General features: G+C 47.0%; 2 pseudogenes; both read right to left on the bottom strand.

The window, feature by feature from the left end:
- Positions 1–2,936: 2,936 nt before the first annotated feature.
- LOC148592909 (uncharacterized) lies at positions 2,937–3,627 on the bottom strand (annotated as a pseudogene).
- Positions 3,628–20,270: 16,643 nt separating this feature from the next.
- LOC148592908 (uncharacterized) lies at positions 20,271–21,462 on the bottom strand (annotated as a pseudogene).
- Positions 21,463–25,294: the final 3,832 nt, after the last annotated feature.

Raw genomic sequence — 25,294 nt, 5'->3', positions numbered from 1 at the left:
GGAGCTCCCTGAAGAGGTCTAAGTTAGCTCTCTTGAAGTCCAGGGTTGCAATCCTACTTCTTGTCCATCTTCCTCCTCGCAGGATCGTGAATTCCAACATCTCGTGGTCGCTGCCGCCAAGGCTGCCCCCAACCTTCACATTTCCCACTAGACCACCTCTGTTTATTAGTATCAGGTCTAGCAGCGCCCCTCGCCTTGTTGGCTCATCAATCACCTGCATCAAGAAGTTATCTGCAATCTTCTGCAGGAATCTCCTGGACTGTCTGCTCCTAGCTGTGTGATTATCCCAGCAGACATCAGGGTGGTTCAAGTCCCCCATAAGGACCAGGGCCTGGGATTGTGAGGCTTCGTGAGGCTTGCAGCTGTGTTGCAGTTCAAATGGCTGCAGCGACCTGGTTCAGGGACGGCACGGCGACCACCCCCAAGCCACTCGGGCTATCAGCTAGTTGACACCAATGTGGTGGACGGCAAATGGCCTTTATTGATGGGAAACAAGGTGTTATATATCTAGGTTTACAACGTCACATCCGTCTGCTTACACCATAGACTAAACACTATTGGCTACTAGGGGCCCTATCTTTCCGTACAGCACGATATCTTCCGGCCGCCGTTCCCTAACTATCTGCAACAACTTCCCCCCTCCCTATGCATAACAAAACTAGCTAAAATACAACTATCTTATTCTTATTACTATCTTATTCTATTCTTATAGTTATACCAATCTTAAAATTACATATCATAAACTTGACATAAAACATAAGGCACAAAGAAGAAGGCGCGTAGAAGGTAGGGGATGACAGGTAATACCAGGGTGTAGGAATAGGGTGTACCTTGGGATAACTTGGGGGTAATACTGAGTGGATATATTCTTAAAGCAGTTGTTGGTGTTCTACTAACATGATGTTAACCTTCTCTAGCTGATTCTTGACAAACGGCATGAGCTTATTCAATATACAGGGTCCAAAGATTAGCGTCATCATGATCATTGTGATCAGCCCTGTCAAGGTGGATATCAGGGTGGTTAGCCACGGCGAACCGGTGAACAAATTTTTGTACCGGCTGCGTTTGGAACAGGGTTCAATGGGTGCTAGTTGGCAAGGCATGGCACTGAAAACTGGTGGCCCTGTAGTTATTTTTGTACTAATTGCTTGAGATTGTTCGATCTGTTCAAGTACCCCATTTAAAGGGCTGGTGTGACTCTACCTGTCCTATAGTGACAAGCTGCAAAATTAAGATAACACAAAGGCATCGCGGCCCCCTCTTGCGGAGGCTGTTTTGTTGTTTTCTGGATTCGGTCAGCGTGGAACTCGCAGGCTCGGGCGGGACGCTTGTCACCGGGGTGTACGGGTTACGGGGGTGTCCGATGATCCGGTCCTGTGAACAGAAACTCACAATTTTCATTAGTTTTATTTTAAAGGTAACAGCCTCCTGAATTGGGGTCAGATGCTCTTCCTTTGCAACATGCTTAATCATGAATGCTCCCGCCGGTTTTTCTTTAATTCGGATGTTTACCTTCTTTTTCTCCTTCCTTAAGTTTGAATCGGTTGTGAGCCACTCGTCCTGACTAGTGGCTGATCCGGAGTCGGAACTCGACTGACTGGTCACTTCCGGGCTCCGGTACTTTTTCGTTGGGCTTCGGCGTTTTTTGAAATGTCCGCTCTGATCGGTTCTCCGCCCCTCCCTCGGGCTCGCTCCAGGTCCCTCACTCGGACTTGCTCTCGACCCCTCCCTCGGGTCTTCTCTTTGTCCCTCACTCGGACTTGCTCTCGACCCCTCCCTCGGGTCTTCTCTTCGTCCCTCACTCGGACTTGCTCTCGACCCCTCACTCGGGTCTTCTCTCCGCCCCTCACTCGGACTTGCTCTCGACCCCTCACTCGGGTCTTCTCTTTGTCCCTCACTCGGACTTGCTCTCGACCCCTCACTCGGGTCTTCTCTCCGCCCCTCACTCGGACTTGCTCTCGACCCCTCACTCGGGTCTTCTCTTTGTCCCTCACTCGGACTTGCTCTCGACCCCTCACTCGGGTCTTCTCTCCGCCCCTCACTCGGACTTGCTCTCGACCCCTCACTCGGGTCTTCTCTTCGTCCCTCACTCGGACTTGCTCTCGACCCCTCACTCGGGTCTTCTCTCCGCCTCTCCCTCAGACTTCCTCTCGGCCCCTCCCTCGGGCCGCCCTCAGGTGTCCGGTCACTCCCATTGGTTTCCGGTTCCGGCGCCTCACTCGCGCCGGGGGCACCCTCGCCCCGCCCTTCCCCTTGTGGCTCGGCGCCATTTTGAGGGGCATAGGGTGGTGGCCTGGCCCAGACGTCATTATGCTCTGACTTCTTTTCAATGTTCCTGGCTTCCTCGGCTAGCTCGCTCCAAACAGAGCCTGTAGAAGGCCTCATCCTCTCCCTGGTCAGGAGGCCTATAGTAAACTCCCATGACAGTGTCACCCCTGTTGGCCTGCCCTTTAATCCTCACCCACAGGCTCTCGACCCATGCTTCATCCTCCCCTACGCTGAGCTCCATACATTCCAGTTGCTCTCTCACGTAAAGAGCAACTCCGCGACCTCGCCTTCCTGGCCTGTCCTTCCTGAAAAGCCTAAAGCCATCCATGGCCACATTCCAGTCATGAGAGCTGTCCCACCATGTCTCAGTAATTGTGATGAGATCATGGCTCTGCCAATGCACACGCATCTCCAGTTTGGCTTGTTTATTCCTCATGCTGCGTGCGTTTACATAGAGGCATTTGAGTTGGGCACCCAACATGCCTCTCTTTCTAGCTGGGGCAGTTGGTTCTTGACCATGCGGGCCTACAGAAGTTCTCTTGTTTTCCTATCTCACCTCTTCAGGCTTAGGGCGCCCTACACAGGCAATGGAGTTAGGCAGCTGTGAGTGGCATGACAGGCCATCGCCTACCCCGTAACCTGCTTTCCCAATGATTCTTCCCTCGAGTCTAGTTTAAAGCCCTCTCGATGAGCCCTGCTAGCTCATGTCCTAGGGCTCTCTTCCCCCTTTGAGAAAGATGGATTCCATTAGATTCCATCATGCCTGCCGCTGTGTAAGGCTTCCTGTTACTGAAGAAACCAAAGTTGTGGCGATGATGCCAGCCACGGAGCCATGTGTTAATGGACCATGTCCTCCTATTTCTTTCTATAATGCTGCCAGCACTGGGAAGAATGGAAGAGAATATGACCTGCGCACCTGAGTTCCTAATTGTCTTCCCCAATTCCCTAAAGTCCCCTTTGATCGCCCTCAGGCTGCGTGTTGCTGCTTCTTCTCCCACATGTAGGACCATCAATGGATAATAGTCAGTGGGTCTAACCAGGCTGGGAAGTATCCACGTGATATCCTTAATCCAAGCCCCAGGAAGGCAGCAGACCTCTCTTAGAGGGGGGGTCATGCCTACATATCGGACTCTCCATTCCTTGAATTGAGGAATCGCCCACAACTATAACCCACCTTTTCTCCCTCATACCTGTGGTAGCGATATGCAGGGTTCGTCTTTCTGATTGTGTTACTATTTTCGGAGAAGAGGGATTCTCGCCTATCCTGTCTACTGATTGCCCTTCCTCCTCCAGGGCCTCGTATCTGTTGGCTAGGGGTACCTGATAGGGTAAGATGGGAGAAGGTTTTTTTCTTTCCATTGCGAGCCTGGACTTTTATCCATACATTGCTGTTCTGGTTTCTTCCCCCTTGTGTTACCTGGGGGATGGAGTCCATAGTCACTCGTTGCAATGTGCTTCTTGGTGCCTGTCCCTGTTCCTCCCTCTCTGACTTACAGATACGTCTTCGCCTTTCAACCTCCTCTCATAGCTCAGCTACCATGCTGAGCAGATCCTCCACCTGCTTGCACCTCACACAGCTGCTCTCCCCCAGGCTGTCCAAAGGAAGTGTCAGGCTATGGCACTCCTTGCAGCCTGACACCTGGACAGCCTCATGCTTTACCAGTCGATCAGTCTGGGTGCCCTTCTCCTTCTTAGTAAGTGCTGGCGCGGCCCTCTGACGAGTAATTGCCATGGTAGATGCGCCGGGAAGCTCGCTGCTGCACACTCAGCCTGCGCTAACTGCCGAGCTAACTGCCGCGTCACACCCTGGCTGCCGTGCCACGCTCTGCTCGCCGCGCTCCTGATCGCTCGCGCTCCCTGGGGGCGGCTCTTGTAGGCGCGGGGCTTGGGTCGTCTGCCCTGCTGACTCCGCCGCGCTGCGTCAGCGCCGCCTGGGGCTAGGGGTGCCTCGCTCTCCCTGCTCTGGGGCTTGCGCTTCTCTACGCGGCTTCTGGCCGCCGATTTAGCTCCTCTCGGAAGGGTCTCACGGCGCGAGTGTCCGCTCCGGAGCCATTACCTACGAGGAATGATGTTCTCATGCAACTTTTCTTCATATCAATCGATGAGCCCATTGCTGAATTCGTGTGCTTCCCCTTACCTTTCCTTGATTCCTAATTAGTGCCTTATCAATAGCATAACTGTTTTTGCATTCATTTATAAAACCTGATCAGGCAGCAAGAACCAAGTCTGATACAAGTGTGAAATTACAAAGGGTCTCGTTCTGTTTTCCATAGGTTACGTACACTTACTTTCCATAGGTTACATACACTTACGTGGATGTTTCCTCCTGCAGGACACCCTGCTGCTCTCTGCAGCTTGGTGCAGACCCCACGCTGACCCTGCTCTGCAGACCCCACGTGGGGACACCCAAGACATGGTGTTCCCTGCCATTAGGGCACAGGGCAGGGGATGATTTGCCCAATATCACATAGCCAAGATAAAAGAGCCCCACTTTCCCTCCAGTCTCCCTGCAGGCAGGCTCTAGTCCAGGACAAGGCAGGCAGCGCTTTGCCCATGTGCACATCTTCTCAGAAACAGTAGCCTCCTGCAGCTGTTTTTCTGCTGCTGAACTGCTGCAGGAGGACGTGGTCATAGTCTCCAAAGTAGCCTGACCTTTCGCAGTTTCTGTAAGCCACCAGGGAGGAACCTGAACAGGAAATATTTTATTGAGTGCAAGGTGCATTTTTGCAGTAGAACTGAAACCAAGACTGAAAAACAGATGGCTGATAAAAGTAAAATATAGTCCGTTCAGGAAGCCCATAAATTGATGCAGCATGTTAATAATTGAGTACCCGAGACGGCTATGCTATTTCTGATACGGGAGACCACCACTCTCTTCCTGCACATGGGCCAGGCTGCAGCAAGCCTGGAGGCAGCCAGGTCACTCCTGTCATTTTTGCCTATCTTGGTTGGCCAGGATCTGGCCAACACTGGGAAAGGAAGCACCGAATACTGTGAGGAAAATTATTTTTTGACACAGAGATCCTTATGAACCTCAGCATAAGAAGAGGACTTTGGACAAATCCCAATCATCTCACTCATGTGAGCACCAGAACTGGTGGGATTGTACAGTGCTCACACACTCCGAGGCAGGGTGGCCCTTGGTGCCTGATGGCCTTCCCACCCTTGCTCCATGAGGGTGTCCCGGCTGTCCTGGGCCAGCTGGCCCTGTGGGGTGTCACCACAGGATAACAGGAAACCACAAGTCCATGTCAGACATGCCAGGCATCTTCCAGCCTCATCTGCAGGCTCATGGTGTTTGACTGAGGTAACTGTGTCTTGAAGTCAGCCTTGAAGCTGCTGCTCACCACATAACAGGGACATAAACTATAACCGTTCCCACTACGCTTTTTTGCAGAGACATGTTTTGGAGATTTTTTTCAGCAAAAGCTTGAGCAATTTTGACAGAAGGGATCTTTGGTTCTTTAAAAAGTGGCTTATTTTTCATGTAAAGGAAATTTGCTTCTAAGGGCAATGTCACTTCCCGGGTTGCCCTGTGAATCAGCAGCGATGTGGCTGGCTCTACAAGGCAGGGGGGCACAGTCAGCAGCTCCTGCAAGCAAGGCAGAGTATCCACAGCTTAAAAGGGGGAGCTAGGCCAGCAAGCTGAAGCATATTCCCGTGTCCCTGTGAAAAAGCCTCATATCACATAACATGACCCATTAAAAATCACCTGCAGGCACTCACAGTTTGATGCAGCTTGTGTAATCAGGAGTTGCATGAATATAAAATGTCTCAGATTTAAGGGATGAGTAATAATCCAAATTCCTGCAAGTAGCTGCGAGTCCAAATTCCTCAGCAGTCTCAGAGCAGTTGCAGCCTGCTTTGAACATGCTTTGCTCAGGATGATGAAACCAAGCAGGCTTACAGCAAATTTGACTCTCAAAAAGAAAAAAAAAAAGAAAGAAAAAAAGTGTTTTTCTTCAAAGCTGTAGATATAGGCTAATACCACAGTTGTTTGGAACCGGCTTTAGACGTGAAGTTTCCCAAAGTAGTGATAGAGTGAATTTAGGCATTTTGAAAGAGATGCTGGAAGATGTTAGAAATTAAGCATTGGACCAATATCTTTTAGATCCGTTCTTTTTTATGTGAACATCATTAATATATTTTAAAAGGGGACTAAATGCCCAGCAACCCTGAAAAGAGCACAATAACACACCACATCTGGATCGGACTGTGCTTGCAAAAAGTGTTATTAAATTGGGCTCCCAAGATTAACCACTGCAATTGAAGAAAATAAAATCCACATTTTCCCACTGAATGCAAGTTGCACTTTTACCACATAGGGCAGTATTTTCAGTTGCTATCAAGAATCAATCCAAACATTTAATCTTGGTTTTAACTTCAAGGCTAATCAGTGCAATCATCCCCTGCAACAACTTGGAGAACTTTGTGCTGATTATGGCTGTTGTTTTGCTGAACACTCCCCTGAGAAGTAGATTTTGGCCAAAGGCAATGTCATGTGTTGTCCCCCCTTCCATGTCTCTTTGCTGTGCATCTAAAGTCTGCGTCCAACTTTTTCAACTTTTTCTCCCTAGGTATCTGAGCTTCTCTCTATATTTCACGCTAAGTAATTCTGCTGCTGCTGCTGCTGCTGACATTTGTTGCTTATGCAGCCATGCAGAGGGGCGTAGCGAGGGCCTGGAGAGTTTATTTCAGCTGCCTGCGTGCTGAGACCAGTGATGTCTCTTGGTCTGCTCCAGCATGTTGCAGAAGCCTCTTTAGACTCCCACCAAGGTCTGCTCTCGTCATGTTGGGGACCATCCAAACACGTAACCAGAAAGAGTGTTTGCACCAAACATCTTAATTTCTGCAAGCAACAAGTAGGTGAAGGGCAGGGGTGCAGATAGGCTCAGATAGGTGGTGGATAGGAGAAGTTTATCCCAAGGGATCAGGCTTAAACCCAATGTCCTACACCATGTGTGGTTTGCCAGGCTGTGCCACGCTTCCATGGCCTGAGCATGAGGCAGGAGGTTGAGATAGTCCCAAATTATAGGATTGTTGGCTCCAGATGGGAGTTTTATTTCCATCTTAAAGTGCCCAGGCTGATCAACTGAAAGGAGATTTGGAGTTAGCAAGGGAAATACATGTGAATTGATTTGTGGCAGCATCACTGGCACACAAACTATGCCCCTTTTCTTTGGCTCTCCCTAACCCTCTGGTCCTATCAGCCCAGTGCCACCTTGATGGCGGGATGCAGTGCAGGAAGGGGGAGAACGGTGCTGGGGAGCCCAGTTGCATGCCCATCCTCTCTTGGAGGACAAGGACGCTTGTTCCAGCATCCAAAAAAAAAAACCCAAACAATGTATTGTTTCACTGATGCACTTCTTTAATTAATAATAGTTTTTTAAAAAAGGAAAAGTGCCCTCGACTTGCTGAGTTTAAAATTTTATTTTGTCTTTTTTTTTTGTAAGAGTTGGAAGCAGCCTGCACCTGCATCCACTGAAATCAACAGGACTCTGTCACAGACTTCTGCAGCAGCAAGGCTGTAACCAAAGTGCTACAGCCCATCTGTGCCCTTTGGCTTCACTTGCCCAAACCTGGAGGTGGTAAGACCAGTCCTGGAGCTGCCTATTAAAGCAAAGGCATTTTGAGCACCATAAAGGACTCCAAATCTATCAGAATCAGGCCCTACAGCTGTAGTATCAAATGACCGAACATAGAAAAGAAGCTTTCTTGGCTAAAAATCTGGGAGAGCAAAGAAATTGCATTATGCCAGGAGCTGGAAAGTTTGAGTGAAGGTAGAGCAAATGGGCTGACAGTTAGAGGAAGCTCCCTGGCAAGAGCAATCAGAAACCTCTTAGATCTTCAGAGGTAGAGCATGGAGGGCTGAGCATCTTTGCCTCATCTTTGGGAGACAGCAGTGAAACAGCCACTGCTGCTGAGCCAAGATTACAGCTTGTGTGTCAGATTTGACTTAGAGCTGGGGACAGGCCACAGAAGACCATCTGAGGAAGCATGTGAGGGCTAAATCACAGCATACCATACAGCTGCCCAGGACATGTGGTCTCCCAGCCAGCCCTATCCCAAAGGACAAGTTTCCCTTCTTAGAGAAGGTCCAACCATCCCTGGGCAGATCCTAGTGTGCTCCGGTGTTGGTTTGCAAGGCAGAAAACATGGCAGCAAGTACTAGTAGCTGTCTGCACTACAGGGCCTCCTCAGGATTCCTCACACTCCCGCAGCCTCACAAGGCGGAGGGTTTTCCAGGGAAGGGAAATGGCAGGATGCTACAAGTTTACTCCTCCCGTCCTTTGTACTCCCCAGATCCTTCACACTGTACAGTCTGGGCAGTATTTGTCTCCTGGGATAAGCATGAGCACATCCGTGAAAGTGCAAAGAGTCAAACCCACCATCCATCTTATTTGGTAATTACCTTGATTTTCTGGATCTCCGGCATGTCTGAGCACCTGCTTATATACTGCCAGAGTTTAGCATGGGAGTGTAAAATGATGGATCCCTTCTGTATCTCTGGGCTTCTTTACAAAGTGCAAGGACTCCACATAAAATGAGATCATCCAGCCAGAGCCTTGCAGCGAGAGAGAGCAGAAGGAAAGGCTGCACACCTGCACCAGGCAGGTAATGGGCAAATAATGACTCCTCCGTCTGGTGGTTATCTGCCACTGGCACGATGCCCAGGAGGGACAGGGGGGAATATTTGCTTCTTCAGGCTGTTGGCTGCCTCTGCAGACTGCAGATAAGGTAAGAACCAAGGGAAAATGTTGCTGTCCTAGGCAGCATGAAGGTTCCTGTTGGATCAGTGCTCTGCAAAAGGCCCTGTGAAGCCTCTGATTTGCTATACTGAAGCACAAACAGTCCTGTATAGTAGGTTTACAATTTAAAACATTGAAGAAGGTATTTCATGAGCCAAAGATCTGGTTGTCTCTGGTGTAACTTCTCTGAATAGAGTTACATGGCGAGAGGGTGGAGGCTGTGGATTTCATCAGTCTGTGAGATCTCTTTGAATCGGTCACATTTTCATCATAAAAAAGGAACATCTGGACATATTGTGCAAGGACCACATTCTGCTTTCTGTTGTGCTGAAGCAAACCCAGAGTTGTCCCAATGGACTAATTCAGGATTTACCCCAGGATAAACAAGAGCAATATCTGACACCATATTTTTGGCTTTATTGATTTGTCCTCTAAGCTTAACCTGGTTTTGGCCACCTTGCACTGATTTTCTATATTTTCCTGTTTCTGAATGAATCAAAAGCACAAGCAGCACTTCAAGCACTTTCAAGCAGCACTTCCTCCATGCTCAGGAGCGGTGCATCCCTATAAGTAAGAAGTCAGGCGGGGGGGGGGGGGGGCAGGAGGCCTGCGTGGATGAGCAAGGAGCTACTGGCAAAACTCAAACAGAAGAAGGCACTATACAGAAAGTGGAAAAAAGGACAGGCTCCTCGGGAGGAATATAGGAAGGTTGTCAGGGAACGCAAGGATGTGACCAGGAAAGCCAAGGCACAACTGGAATTAAATCTGGCAAGAAATGTTAAAAATAATAAGAAGAGCTTTTTCAAATATATCAATGGTAAAAGGAAGATTAGGCAAAACATGGGTCCGCTGGTGAACAGCATGGGTGCCCTGGTTACCAAAGACATGGAAAAAGCAGAGTTACTGAACGCCTTCTTCGCTTCAGTGTTTACCAAGGGCAGCCCTCTGGATTCCCAGACCCTAGAAACCAGAGAAGGTGCCTGGAGAGAGGAAGACCTGCCATGGGTAGAGGAAGATTGGGTCAGAGAGCACCTAAGGAAACTTGACATCCACAAATCCATGGGCCCTGATGGGATGCACCTGAGAGTGCTGTGGGAGTTGGCAGATGTTATTGCTAAGCCGCTCTCCATCATCTTCAAAAGATCCTGGAGAACGGGGGAGGTGCCGGAAGACTGGAAGAAGGCCAATGTCACGCCAGTCTTCAAAAAAGGCAAGAAGGAGGACCCAGGCAACTACAGGCCAGTCAGCCTCACCTCCGTGCCCGGAAAAGTCATGGAGCAGCTCATCCTGGCTGTTGTCTCCAGGCACATGGAGAATAAGAAGGTGCTCAAGAGTAGTCAGCATGGATTCACCAAGGGGAAATCATGCTTGAATAACCTGATAGCCTTCTATGATGGAATGACCAGCTGGATAGATGAGGGGAGAGCGGTGGATGTCATCTACCTGGACTTCAGCAAGGTTTTTGACACCGTCCCTCACCTCATCCTCCTGGGCAAGCTCCGGAAGTGTGGGATAGATGAGTGGACAGTGAGGTGGATTAGGAACTGGCTGGATGGCAGAGCTCAGAGGGTGGTGATCAGCGGTGCAGAGTCTAGTTGGAGGCCTGTAGCTAGCAGTGTCCCCCAGGGGTCAGTCCTTGGTCCAGTCCTGTTCAATTTATTCATCAGTGACCTGGATGAAGGCACAGAGTGTTCCCTCAGCAAGTTTGCTGATGATACGAAACTGGGAGGAGTAGCCGATACCCCAGAGGGCTGTGCTGCCATCCAGAGGGACCTGGACAGACTGGACAACTGGGAGGTGAAAAACCTCATGCAATTCAACAAGGCCAAGTGCAAGGTCCTGCACCTGGGGAGGAATAACCCCAGACACCAGTACAGGCTGGGGACTGACCTTCTGGAGAGCAGCTCTGCAGAGAAGGACCTGGGTGTCATGGTGGATGACAAGTTGACCATGAGGCAGCAGTGTGCCCTTGTGGCCAAGAAGGCCAATGGGATCCTGGGGTGCATTAAGAAGAGCGTCTCCAGCAGGTCGAGGGAGGTGATCCTGCCCCTCTACTCAGCCCTGGTGAGGCCACATCTGGAGTATTGTGTCCAGTTCTGGGCCCCACAGTACAAGAGGGGTGTGGAGCTGCTGGAGAGAGTCCAGCACAGGGCCACAAGGATGATCAGGGGCCTGGAACATCTGCCCTATGAGGAGAGGCTGAGGGAGCTGGGCCTGTTCAGCCTGGAGAAGAGAAGGCTGAGAGGGGATCTGAGCAGTGTCTATAAGTACCTCAAGGGAGGCAGTGAGGAGGATGGGGCTGGCCTCTTTTCAGTGGTGGCCACTGACAGAACTAGAGGAAACAGCCAGAAACTGAAGCATCAAAAGTTCCACAGAATCTTAAGGAAAAATTTGCAACAGTGAGGGTGACAGAGCACTGGAACAGGTTGCCCAGAGAGGTTGTGGTGTCTCCTTCTCTGGAGATCTTCAAAATTCACTTGGACGCAGTCCTGTGCCACGTGCTCTAGGTGACCTTGTGTGTGCAGGGGGTTTGGACTAGATGATCTCTAGAGGTCCTTTCCAACCTTAACAATTCTATGATTCTATGAAAAAAAGCAGAAGTCTCCAGTTTTTCCTTCTTGTGAGGATTTTATCATCCTTAGCATTTTCCAAAAACTCCGTCCTTCATCACGGCTTCTGATCGTCTTTTATACGTTTGGCATATTGCTCCTGCTATCTTCTCTTCCACACAAAAACACACTGCTTATTCTTTTTTTTTCTTTTTTTTTCACTTTCATTAAAGAAGAGTGAAAATTAGAGATTGGTGTTTTTTTTTTTTTTTTTTTTTTCTCTCATTGGCTCCAAAGGCCTCACCTAAGAAAACAGTATGATGAAGCCCACTTGGGACCGTGCTGGGAATTGTACTTTTGAATTAACTGCCTTTGATACTCTTTAGGGTATGAGGGATTTAAGGAACAGAAAAATACTATCAAATGCAGCAGTATTTCACTTTAATTTATCTCTAACTCCTTTTCTTATTCTCTGACCATATCTTCAAACTGTCCTCTGTTGGCCAGAGTGAAAATCTGAAGCTATGATTTTTAAGAGTGATGAGTGGCCTTCTCTCCTCCTACTTGAAAAGGTGTAGAAAAGGGTGTTCACTGCAGAGGCACCTAGAGAAGTATCCACAAAGAAATACAGGCAGTAGCCTTTCCTACCTATCTCTACTTTTCCTCCAGGCCCCCTCCTGCTTTTCCAGAAGGCACCTGAAAGCCTGAACATATTCTGCTTGATGCCACTGCGATTTTAGGATAATTGGCTTTGTTCCTGAGAAAGAAATGTTCTTGGCCTGGTAGACATGAAAAAGCATCCTCATGCAGATGTTTCCTGGTACTTCTCTTTTCCAAAACTGGAACAGGAGTTGATGCTAGAATAGCCTTGGCATAAGGACAGGCTGATGCATGTAATGCATATCATTAAAAATAGTTAGCACAAAGAAATGGTTGTTATTTTGCTTAAATTGAGCTAGACTCAGTAGCTAATTAAGGGCACACTTTTTTCCCATGGTTATATGCAGTTTTCAAATTCCCATAACACAAACTGTTTTAGAGGATAAGTTAAATACAGAATGCATTGAGTTTGGTAGAGAAAGTTTAAAGGTCTGCATTTTCCCACCAGAGCTATTTGATATCAGCTACTGTGTGTGTGTGTGTGTGTGTAGGGGTTATGACCTCTTTTATTTTTATAACCATTGCCATGATTTCATAATACTGGCAGCAGTCACTTCAAGTGAGGGACTAGATGTTATTACTATAATTGTATGCTAGAATGCGGGCATAAAACAGAAAAACTTTTCTATAGATAAATGCCAGTAGCAAAATCATTTTGTCCAACAAATAGTCCTTTAGCAGTGTTATGAATATTATATTAGCCTCAGTAAAAACTATGCCAGAAATGTCTACTGTACATGGCACAAGTTCTATATTCTTACAGTAGCTTTGTTCTAAGAAATGAATATACTTGGTGCTTTGAGTATGCAGCGCCTTTCCTCTGCAGAGCACATTACAGATGTCCACTCATTAGTCAACACAAGGACCCATTGTAGGGGCAATAGCACCATTTTAAGTATGGGGAAACTGAGGCAGGGAGGGTAAGGTTACATGTACTGGTTGTAGCTAGATGCGCTTAGCCTAAAAAAGAGGTGGGTTTGCTGTCAGGGTGGGATTTGGGATGGGGCAGCTGTTCTTCCAGCCCTGACCTCCGCCTTGCCCAGGGGATGAATTAAATAGTGTATTAACTTGCAAAAGTAGATTGATTCAGCTTAATCTCAGTTATCATGTTAGCATGGAATTAGTAAAATTACTTTTTGGGAATGTTTCATAATGTCATTTTGAGTACTTTCCCTATTTGTTAAAGTAATGATCTGATTTTGACAGTTAAAAATATTTTTAGCATATGAAAACAATGTTGATGTATGGATAATTCACAAGCTGTTATTGAATGTTTGCTATCAGACCTACAAGCTATGTGGGTATGCAGTATGTTCAGTTATCTGCTTGACTGACACTTTTATAAACAGAGGATAACATATAACAAATCAAATATTTTGTGATTTGCATTTCAGCATAACCATTTCTTTCTGCTACAATTCAAGAAACACTGATATTCACAGATTTAAAAAGTGGGAAGTGATGATGAATGTATGTATGGATGTATGCATGGTAGTAGTATGATCCTGCTACCACCAGTCACATGATTGTTTATACTCCAGCAAATATTCACATAATAAACTAGCTGAATAAACTAGCTGATTTAAATAAATGTAAATATTGTTAATCTCCCAATGACAAATGTCAGCATCAACTCATATTTCAAAAGTAAATTCAGGTTTGTAAATGTGTGGTGTTGATCAAAGCTGCAGTGACATAGCTTTTTCAAGGTACGCAGACCAGTAATAAATATCTCAGCTGGCATGAGCTATATTTTAGTTGACTATATCTAAATCCAAGGTCAGGTGGAAAACAAGCAAAATTGCAGATAATAGGGACCCTGGAAAAGGAGAAAGAGTTTGAGGATAGAACCAGAGACTTATTCAAAGTGAGAGATGTCATCTCATGATTGCTGATGAAGAATGATCACTGGGCAATTCAGCCATGAAGTCCCAGAGCTTTGTGATTTATTCACCATGCTTTAAAATAACACTGCAAGGAAAATCTACAGTGAGACTGCAGTTCAGAAGAGCATTCAGCTTGTGAGGGGGCACAGGGACAACCTGTAGCTCCTCTGCCCCTTCCATCTGCTCCTTCTCGCATTCAGGGCAGAGACGGGGATGGTGCCCGTCCCTGCAATGGACTCCTGTGTGGCTCTATCTCAGTTTGTCTTCAGACATCCCAGGAGTGCAGACGTTAGACACAGAGGCTATGATGTGGGTACTGATAATTTTTATATCGTCATTGGTTTCTGTCAGTGTTTAACAATGATGAAGACAACGTGAGCAGCACAGCTGTGCCAATGACCTGCATTGACTCTCCTCACTGAGCATGCAGAGTTATTCTGATTATAGGATTCCTTATAGGATTATAGGATTATTAATCCTTATAGGATTATAGGATTCCTGTTGACAACTCTTCAATGATGTTTAAAGTTGTGCTAAGTTGTGCTTCCTAGGGAAGTCAGCTTGCTGTGTGAGTGAGGATCATCAGTACTTATGTGACATACTTCTGGAACCAACCCTGCCGTGGAGAAGGAGTTGGAGGGTGCAATGTGTTCATGACTGAAGATGAGGAGGTAGGCAATAAGAACACCACCATTCATAAGTGAATACAATACTGTATGACCCAATACTCAAGTAAGGGCACTGAATTCCTCGTTTACTCACCTGACATATTTTTGTCATTGTGTCATGGAACGAGTGGTGTTGGGGGTGAGTGACACAATGCACTTCACTCGTGGGAAAGAAATAGGAATAGGTTTTATTGGTAATGACAATGGTTTCACGAGATTCTATGGCAAGGTCACTTATTAGTTACTGCATGGAGGTTCAAGATACACACAGAATTACCAAGGACACCCTCCCGTTGGGTCGTGAAGTTCAGATTGGACCCCCTTGCTTTCCAAACTCCTTCTGAGAGGACTCTGGGTGCAGCTGGATCCAGTCCTAGTCCCAGACCTGGTCAACGGTTTATGGCTAAGGGATTTGTGCACAAAGTAAGGTTTACAAATTCAGAAAGAGAAAGACACGCTATAGTCACTTACCACGAATCTGTAGTGGGAAGGATCTTAATGGGAAGGATCTTGACCTCGAGGAGTATCCTTGAGAGGCATCCCTGCTCAAGGGGAGATCCTGGCGTGCAGCCCACTGCCATGCAAGGAGAGCTCAATGGGCTCTTGGGCTGTCTCCGTATTTATGGGATAAGATGATTGACTGATAGTCATTCTTTCAATTCAGAAATGACTGTTGGCTGGTGTACTCACAGTTAGCCTTATCTCCCCATCAGGATAGGGCCATCAGGACTGTTATTGATGGTTAATGTCTGGGTGGGGGAAGAAATGAGGGAGGCAACTACCAGGATCAGATAATGTGGTAGTTAACACCTGAACAGGGCTATGTGTGAGAAGTCAGGATGAGCTGGGGAAGCAGCATATCCGTCACACATTGCTTCCCTTTCCTGGCACAGTCTTTTATAGGCTTACTGTTCACCCTCACAAGGATCATTATTAGGCCTTACTCAGTTACTGCAGAGATCTTTATTTCTCATTCACTGGAATTAACAGAACAAAGATCACCAGTGTTCTGGGTGATCATATCTGCATTGCTAGTTTGGAATGCACAAAATTAAATTTCAAAATTAAAACAAGAACACAGATAAGATAGATAATGTTATTTTATTGACATTTTAATTATCATTCCAAACTCCCACCCAAATTCAACTTATTGGGCTTGCTGACTTGCTCCGTACCCTGTCTTGATGAAAGACACAAATCATCCATATTTGTGCTAGGATGCTCTGGACAACACTGCATCTCCCAAAAAGAGTAACACAAGAAGTATTTTACAATTATTATTTTTGTTGAAAATTACCTCAAAGTATTTCCCCAAATAAGCAAACATTAAACCATTTGCTGCATTATCTTGTGCTTCTAGCCTACGCTGTTCATTTTGTTCCGTTTTGGTGAAAGACTAACACCAATCAGGGAGCTCGTTCATGTAGGTTTGTTCTCTAGGTCTGATGTTGCAGCCCAGAGACAAAATCCTTTGTTTCCCAGTTCTGCAAGGAAATACTTATGTGTGAACTTTACACTTTTCATCCAAAATTTCTCAGGGAAAAAATAAAGAGCAATGCAATTTCTCATAATATCATACTTTGCAGAAACTGTTTACTACTCATCTGCTCCTTAAATCGTGCAGAGATGGGAAGCCTAACATACCTCACGTGGGCCACTTTTTGTTCCAGACACTGGATACCAAATGGGACCATTTACATTTGCAGCTGCTGACACATATGCTAAAATTAGAGTAAATAAAGAACAGCAGCTTCATGGGGACAAACAAACCCAAACTCTTTCACAGATGAGAGAGAGCCTGGAGAACTCAGGCTTTCTAACTAGACTTGATGCAGAGGCCGGTGCAGTGCAAGAGCCCTGTGCCCACAAAGACACAGTAGCTGATATCGGTCAGCCAGAGCCATGTCCTGTCCTGCTCCCTTGCCAGGGAAATCCTTTCACAGCCCTGGACTCTTTTTTTCTCTTTTTCTCCCCCTTAACATATGTTACAATGTCTTATTATGTAGGAACACACTTCCCTTTAACATGTCTGTCTTCTATCCACTCAGCCTCCTCCACAGACTTGCCCTAGACAACTGCAGTCATTGTGGCTAATGCCAAGAAAAGCCCACTCTCCATTTGTACCCATGTTCCCTGCTTGCTTCATGCTAAGACATTGACAGAGTGCAAGGCCTTTCTCCACAGCCATGTCACAGGCTTTTTTTTATAGGATTCCCTTTCAAAATGCTAGTGCAGTGGAATTTTGTGACCCCCATCCACAGCAGCTGTGCCCCATGGATTATATTCAGATAAGAGGATATTGTGGCTTTTAAGGCATAGTCTGTGTTGTGGCGAAGAGGCTGCAGAAAGGCCAAATTGCACACTCCGCATTCTCTCTGAGCAGTCGGATTGTACTTTCCCAGGGCAGAAAAGACCAAAAATTTCAACTGTTTTTCATAGCTAATCTCAGGAAAAAAAATCCTTTCAACAGCTTTTATTTAAGTGTGCACTCTATTCTTTATTATGAAGGATCCTGGCTGGGACACCCCCTCATGGAAATCCCAGATAAAATGGGCTCCGCAGGATTTCTAGGCAATGACTCAGAGATATCCCTGTGACTTGCACAGAGTCAGCTCAGGCTTATTGCCTGCCCTCCCTGTTATTCCTCTTTGCAGGCAGGTTGCTTAGCTCAGACTCCTCCAAGCGTGGTGCTCCCGACTCTGTTTGGCCTGAGCGAGGAGCTTCCACCAGACCCGAGCTGCAAACACATCCCTTATCCCCAGGTAATGCCAAGTACATGGCACAAACCAAATTCTGGTGCCAAGTTTTCAGGCGGCTCTATTTCTATACTTATGCAAAGTGGAAAAGTGACTTTACTACCTTAAGAGCGTTCAGCTATGTTTTTCTCTCTAGCTTTTTCTCTGCCTCCATTTAAAGGCTCTTCTAGGACATTGCCTGGCAGCCACAGCTCCCAGCGTCCCACTCCCTGCCTAGGGGGGTTTTCCAGCCCGCACTCTGCCTGCCGCAGTGCTGCAGCACCTGCAGCATGGCCTCAAACCTTTGAGGACAAATTCAGGGCCTTTTCTAGAAACCTCTAGACCTCCACAGTGGAGACCACGGCACCCAGGCCCAGGCTGAATTCTCTCTTCATCCTGAAGAAATTTACTGAAGCTTTATCTCCTACCCAAGGTTCATCCCCTCTCTCTCTTCTATAGACTGTCTTTCACTTCATCTTATCTTCATCTTGGGTCTACATTCAACCAGAACACAGGACAATGTCTTCCCACCCTTCACGCTCAGGAGCTGACTGGAACCTATCCCACAACTCCTGTTTCCAGGGGCTCCTGTGTTAGCAAGGGAACAGCTACGGGCTGCACACAGAAACATGGGGACTGCACAGTGTGTGTCAGACTTGGGCATGCTAAGGAGCAGAACTGGATATATCTTAAGGCTGCTGCATTCAAAAATAGCAATGTTGGGGATTGCAAGTTTGTTCTAAGTCATCGCAATTCCGCTTAAGCCTTCCTGTAGGCAAGTCCTCCCCTTATAGAGACTTAAGCATCCTCTTTAACCATAGATGACCTTGGATGGCACAGCAGCAGACAGAAGGGGAGTTTGAAAACCTTAACCCTGGGCCAGTCCTGAACCGCGTCTCAAACCCATTTAGTACTGTGTGTGAATGAGGCCTTTGTTAGTGACAATGAGTAGGACGTTCAGAGAACTTGGGAAAGTATGCTTGGTAAGTAAACTCACCTAACCCATAACAAAAATGATCTTGAAATTTGCCAGTCTTCTTTGCCCGAGGAGAACACAATTAAAGTCAATGAATTGTTTAATGTGAAGAAATAATGAGAGAGGGAATAAAAAAAGTGTACCATTTGATGATGCTGGTTTGGAATTTCTCTATTGCAGATTCCCCTCTGGATTGGTGATAAAAGCCCTTGGCATGCATCCTGCAGAGAAATCAAGAAGCACAGCAGAGATATATGTGCCTATCAGGAGCTATAGCCTACCTTAGCAGGGGGATGGACTCTGAGATCTAAGGCATTTTTCATCTTTAGCTGGGATTAGCCTCTCTCTGGCAGGCACATATTTGATTTTGGATCAGTTAGAAAGCCAGAATGCTTTCATAGGAGCACTCCCAATGACATGGAGGGCTGTTTCAAATATCCTGGCAAACTACAATCCTCCTCCACAAGAGGCCTGGAGCAGGCGGTAATTGCGGGATGGGTGTAGCACATACCTGCCCACGATGGGAAAAAAAAAAAAGAGCCTGGATCTTCAACCAGCTCATTCTCTTCTGGGTAAAATTAGAAGGCATAAAATATTTTTAATGCTTGAGAAGAGGCATAATCCCTGCAGATAAAGCAGGGGCTTAATTCAGGAACCATCCTTGTGTCCTGAACAACATTTCCACCTTTTTCCCATCACTTTTCACTGTCATCTCTCATTTTAAGGTATAACAGCCCTGAGCATTTTTGAGAAGCAGACATCTTCCAAACACTTGCAGATTAAAGCAAGCACCATATTTGTCAAATAGATATGGTGCTAATCCTGTGCTTTGGGAAGACCTCATTAATTTTTTTGGAGCTCAGTGTCTTAAAAGGATCCTTGCACAGAACTTACTATGGATTTTTTTAACTTTTTCTTAGATGATGTATAGGTAATCTGGGTTTAAATGAGAAGAACATATTTCTCAGTGGTAGCATCTGTTATTCTGCATTTCCTAGTAAATCTGCCATAGATATTTGGTTGGCAAAGAGGAGGAGAAAGGAGAAAAATTGTTAGCTATGCCTAACCTGCAATTTTCTGTTGTAGAAAACAGTCACAAGGATGAAATTTCTTTATTCTTCTGATCCAAGCTGTTTGCCAGGGTTCAGAAAGAATGAACTTTTCACCAAAGCATAAGGGTGCATGTTGCCGGCTGCTGTCTCCGGTCTCAGCTCATAGCTGTCGCCGGGCTCCAGCAACAAAACGTGTTCACTCAGAGGTCAGGCTCTCCGAGGCCATCCTACCCCGCTAGGGGACAAACCACGTAACACCAATATGGTTGGAGTGCCGTTTATTGTTTACTGCTCACTACAGTTATACTCCTTTCGAATGCGGAAGCTTGCTCTGCCACCAATCAGCAACAATGCCACCCCACATGGCTAGGTACTGATTCTTCAAAGTAAGACAGCTGACTCACCTTAATTTCTGTTAACCCTTTGCTTTCCGTAACATCGTGAGATCTTCCGAGCGCCAGGCCCTAAGCCTAAGTTTGGCCAAGTCAGCTTATGTCAAGCACGAAGCCATATTGCTATATCTACATAACCGACCACATTTCCCCCTCCCCATGCAAGCGTTTATTCAGTGTCTGCTTCTTGCGTTGCGGAATTAACAGAAATTGTAATATGTGGACGGTTATTAATTGTCTTATGCAGCGTAAAGCACAACTAAGCATCACAGCGCCTACTATTACGATAATACAGAGCATGATTCTTGTCTTAACTATAGATTTTAGCCATCCCCCTAGTCCGAAAAGGTCCGTGAGTCCATCCAGACCAAAAACCCCAGATCCTCCTGTATCTTTTTGGTGTGATCCATCAGCTGTTGAATTTGCTGATGTATTGCCTTAGAGTGATCACTGAGGTCCACGCAGCACATTCCTTCAAAGTCTTCACATCCATGCCCATGCGCCAATAACAAGAAGTCTATTGCTGCTCTATTTTGTAGTACAGCATGCTGAACTTGCGAGAGGTCAAGCGCGAGCTCAGAAAGAACCAGGCTGGTTGCATTAGCCTGCTTTACTGCCCAACAGGCCAGAGTGTTGAGGTTTCTTGTGTGTGCGCGCAGCTGCTGCTCCTGGTACAAAAAGAGACGTAAAGAAAGCCTCCCACCAATTCCATAGTTTTACGGTGTCGTCGTACTGTTCTGTCAATACTGCACTACCTGCTTCTCGTCGGGTCCTCACCCGCTGTGTTGCATTTGGGTGAACCCAAGGCATGGTCATACTGACCTGTCCAACTGTGCATGGCCCTCCAATTGGTTTAGTGGGGTCCCCATTCCAAGCTCGGTTACCACAGATGAGGAAATAGCCCAGACATTCTGTTGTTGCACATAGTGACAGTTGTACAGTCTTGGATCTTTTCAGGACCCTCCGTCAGTCATCTTGATCATTATTAGAAGGAAGGTTATCATCACTCCAGCGCGCACCTGTGTGAGATAGATTGTTCTGCTGTTTTGTTAGTCCCGGTTTAATACATCGTGCTGGAACCCATTCTATTAGATCATTCAACTGCACAGCTGCATATCCCCTTCCTAACAACCTCAACTCCCAACCATCTTCCCATTCTGCATTTCCAGGAAATCTTACCCGCACCTTTGGCAGTGGTCTTTTATCTTTTTCTCCTTGTCCGAAATGAGCGCTTATAGGTGTTACTGATTCTTCCCCACGGCAATGGTGATTTATCACATAAAGGGCTTGACTTAAAAGTTTTTGCTGTTCTTTCTGAGGTATGCCACCTGTATATTCTTCCCCCTCCCCAAGCCGAGTTAACTGCTGTTTAAGAGTGCGATGCGCGCGTTCAACAATAGCCTGTCTCTGACTATTGTAAGGGATTCCATGTTTCAATCAGATGCCCCATTTTTCCGCCCATGTTTGTGTTTGTCTAGATCGAAAGCAAGGGCCGTTATCTGTCTTGATGTGCTCGGGCGAGCCCATGACCGCAAAACGTGGTTAGATGCCTGCAGACATGTAGGGCCCTTTTGCCGGTCTGCACCATGGCCCACACAAACTTAGAGTAGGTGTCTATGGACACGTGGACATACTTGAGGTGTCCAAATTCAGGTACATGCGTGACGTCCATTTGCCACATATCTAATGCCTTTTTGATTGCTTCACTAAGCGCTTCCATTTGAGTTTGAACACTCTTTTTTGGTTGCATTGCTAAAAATACCCATTCCAGAATGATAAAGCGATAAGTGTAGTGATGATTGTCTTCTCCCCCTTTTTTCTTTTGCCACTGCATGATGAGGGCAAACACAGAGATTGGGTTGGAGACGACCATGAGGCGTATCGGAAGCTCAGAGCATCGCCGTCCTGCCCACCGGGTGGAGATGAGCTATCCTAGGCGATGGATGCATTGTTCCTGGATATCGGGGCACACGTTTACATGATCGGCCCGCACACAGTCTCTATCCTGTACTGATAAACTTGTTTACAGGTTCTTCCTCTCCTACTTCTGTGTTCTTGCAGCTGGTGACTTTCCCACGATCTTTTCGCCTTGGTCTTAGTCCGGCTCATTGTATCCGTCTTCTATCAGGAAGTCTCCGTTACTTAGATATGCTCCCACAATTTCCCCTTTTTTACACTGATATGATGTATTGAGTAGGCTATATGGATTCAGGCCTGTCCAGTTGCTTAGAGGAATACCTAACACCAGTGCATCAAATTGATCTGCTGTCCCACAAAGTCAATAACTCTTAATTTGGATATAATTAACGATACGTCTAAGAAGCATAACATATCTATTAGCGTTAAAAGTAGCATCAGCTTCTATAATAGCGTTAAAAGCAACATTACCTCCTAAAAGCCACAATATACAGCTAATAATAACAGTAGCACTTCTTCCTTCCATGTTTTCCTTCTGCAGGCTCACACTTTCCACAGTTAGGGTACCAGCTGCTTGCCTGCTACGTCTGATGTATGCGAGTTTGCTTCCAGCCAAGGTCTCACCCATTTCGCTGGCACCCATCTGGTTCCAGTGTCTGTAACGACACAGGCAAACCCTTTTCCCCAGGTTATCAAGTCTAAAGGTCCCGTCCATTTTCCCGTGTTCCGGTCTCTCAGCATCACCTTACACGGACCTAATTTTACTTCTGTCAGGGCTCCCCTTAGCCCAGCCCCATGTTTGACCATCAGAGGGACTAGGTCATCCTGGGGTAACCTCAAAAATTTAAAACATATACTGCTCTTGCCAATTTTTTCATTTTTTGTAGCTGGCATTTCAGCGTTTGGTTCATATGTTCCACTATGTCATGGTCCTCAGGATGCTACGGTATGGTGAAAAAACAATCTTTTAAATCAATTATTAAGATGTTCCAATCATTTTGGAAGGTTCTCTATTTCCATTTCTATTTATGTTTGCATAGCTTCAATTTGGTTTCCTCTCTTTCCAAGGATACAAGTCAGAGTACAGCTCCCAGTCCTCCATCGGTGGGGGGGTGGGCAGGGGAGTTGGGGGGGATGCCATAGTCTGAGTTATTCCTGGCTTTCCCGCTTTCAAATGCTGCACTTTCTTGTTGTGCTTATTCAGCCCTCTCTGACGATATATATTATACAATAGAGATCTAAAGACCACAAACACAAACAGCACAAACACAGTTTCTATCCAGTGGCACGACCTCACGTAGCTGTGCACTTCACTAGTGAGTTCCACTGGTTGTCGGCAGGACACTGAGACTGAACATTCTCTCGAGTTGGCAGATTAGAGGGTTGCCGATAGGCTCCTAACTCGGTGGGCGTCCCCGCAGAGACAACGTAGGCCTCAGTGTTAGGAGTCTCACCCCCCTCTCTCTGCACTGTCTGTTTAAGCCCGGTGCATCCTGCCACGTAGGGCCAGTACGTGCCAGCAGGCAGACCGGGGAGCGGACAAACTCCGCCTTCAGTCACATAACCATCCCTCCTGGGTGCGCAGGTGCGCATGCCAGTAAGTGGTCCCAGCCGTCAGTCTGAGGCTCCTGCCTTTCTCATCTCCCTCCCTCTCGGGTGTTTGACCTTCAAACTAATTTAGAGGATGTTTGTAGTTAAGTTGGCTACAAGCCTGGTCGAGCAGCCGCCTTCAACTGCTTTCGGAGGAGGTCGGCTGTGAGCCTGGCTGAGCAGCCGCCTCCATGCTCCTTATCTCTCAGCCTGGGCAGGCAAACATCTTCTTTCTCAGGGTCTTGGATTCTATTTCACACAATAGTTTTATTACTCTACAGATCATACAAATTTCCAGTTTTCGACCATACCTCGTGTCAGCATCAATATACAAAGGATACAACACATAATAGAGATGAACATAGCAAATAGAAATAATAGCCCTAATAACGGTTTCTGTCCCACTTAAAGCATTACAGTTCTTCAACCCCCACTTTAAAAGACAGATCAAATTCCTCTGCACCTCCCTCCTGGCTATTGTCAAGCCCTCAGCAACATAAGTCTCCTTGATCTCATTCGCCTCTCTTCCCCGGCCCCCCTTTCTCCTTTTTTCAAGGCGATCTAACAAGTCCTGGACCCAGCCAGGCCGTTCTTCAGGTGCGACAGGGCGGGTCTGGAATTGGGGGCACAGACAGTGTAGGCGCCGCAGGTGCAGGCACAGAGGCAGGCAACGGGCGGAGGTTTGGCGATGGATGTCCAACATCAGCCGTTTTCGGTGGCGTGGCGGTCCCGGTCCTGAAGTGCTCGCAAAGGCTGCCATGGCTCCAACGGCCACTTTCCTTTTGGCTTTCACATCGGATTCGAATACTAGGTGGGCCCATTCTCTCTGCACCAAATCGAAAACTTGCAGAGGGTCTGTTTATCAGTAGCTTGCTCCAGGGATTGCATGAGCCTATTCACAAAATTTCGTAGGACTCCCGCAATCCCTGCTTCGCCATTGTAAATGATGGGGCCTTTCGTTCTGACGCACTAAAAACAGCGCCTGCACCATTTTTAATCTAACGGTTCCCATTGAACCTCTCCCCCTGAATGGTTCGTACTGGAAACACATTGTGTTGTAAGCGGAATACTATCAAGGGCACATTCTTTAGCTATGAGGCGCCAATTTGTGAGTGGGAGATCTATTTCATTAAGCTTTCCTTTCATCGCTTTCCAAGATCTTTCAGGGCCAGCCTTTGTTTTTTCAATTGTTTTTTCTGATCCTGGATTATTTGTTCTGCTTCTGTTAGCAGCTGCTGCAACTTCCTGCCCATTCCTCCCTCCGATCGGACTTTTCTGAGTACTAGGCTCAGTTGCGCTTCCTCCTCAACTTCTCCCTCCTCCGAGGAGTCTTCTTCTATGGCCGGCGCTATAGGACGCCAGGTCCACTTATTTTTCTCTTTATCTTGCAACCCCCATGAGCTCCAGACGTTGTGGCTGGAGGTGGCGCAGCGGTTAAGGGTTTATCTAATGGCATTTTTGCCCCTCCCTGCTCCTCTTGCTCCTCTGTGAGCTTCGGAAGAATTTGTCCAGGTAGCCAGTCCAGCAACAACTCCCGAATCCATTTTTCTTGATCCTCCTAGACTTTCCCCGCAATTTATTTATGATCCTTTCTCTTTCCCAACTCCCGTAGTTCTTCCCACGGATACATAGGCGGCGGATTACGCAGCTCTCGCTCATGGCGCTCCTCCTCCCCACCGAGGGGCCTTTCGGTGGGAAAGTCAGCGATCGACCCTTCCGCTACCTGCCTCGGTCTTTTCGTCCTCCATCCTCAGACAGGACAGCAAAAGGATCAGGGTTCCCAGACTGCCCGTGGGAGTTAGGACCCAGAAATGCTCGCAGTGCACGCCAGCCCTCCCGGTCCTCCCTGGCA

The sequence above is a fragment of the Tinamus guttatus genome, unplaced genomic scaffold (assembly GCF_059628265.1).
Source record: "Tinamus guttatus ecotype Peru unplaced genomic scaffold, ASM5962826v1 Tinamus_guttatus_pri_ptg000482l, whole genome shotgun sequence".
Taxonomy (NCBI): Eukaryota; Metazoa; Chordata; class Aves; order Tinamiformes; family Tinamidae; genus Tinamus; species Tinamus guttatus.
The sequence above is the reverse complement of the archived record's forward strand: the minus strand, read 5'-3'. Positions and strand labels throughout refer to the sequence as shown.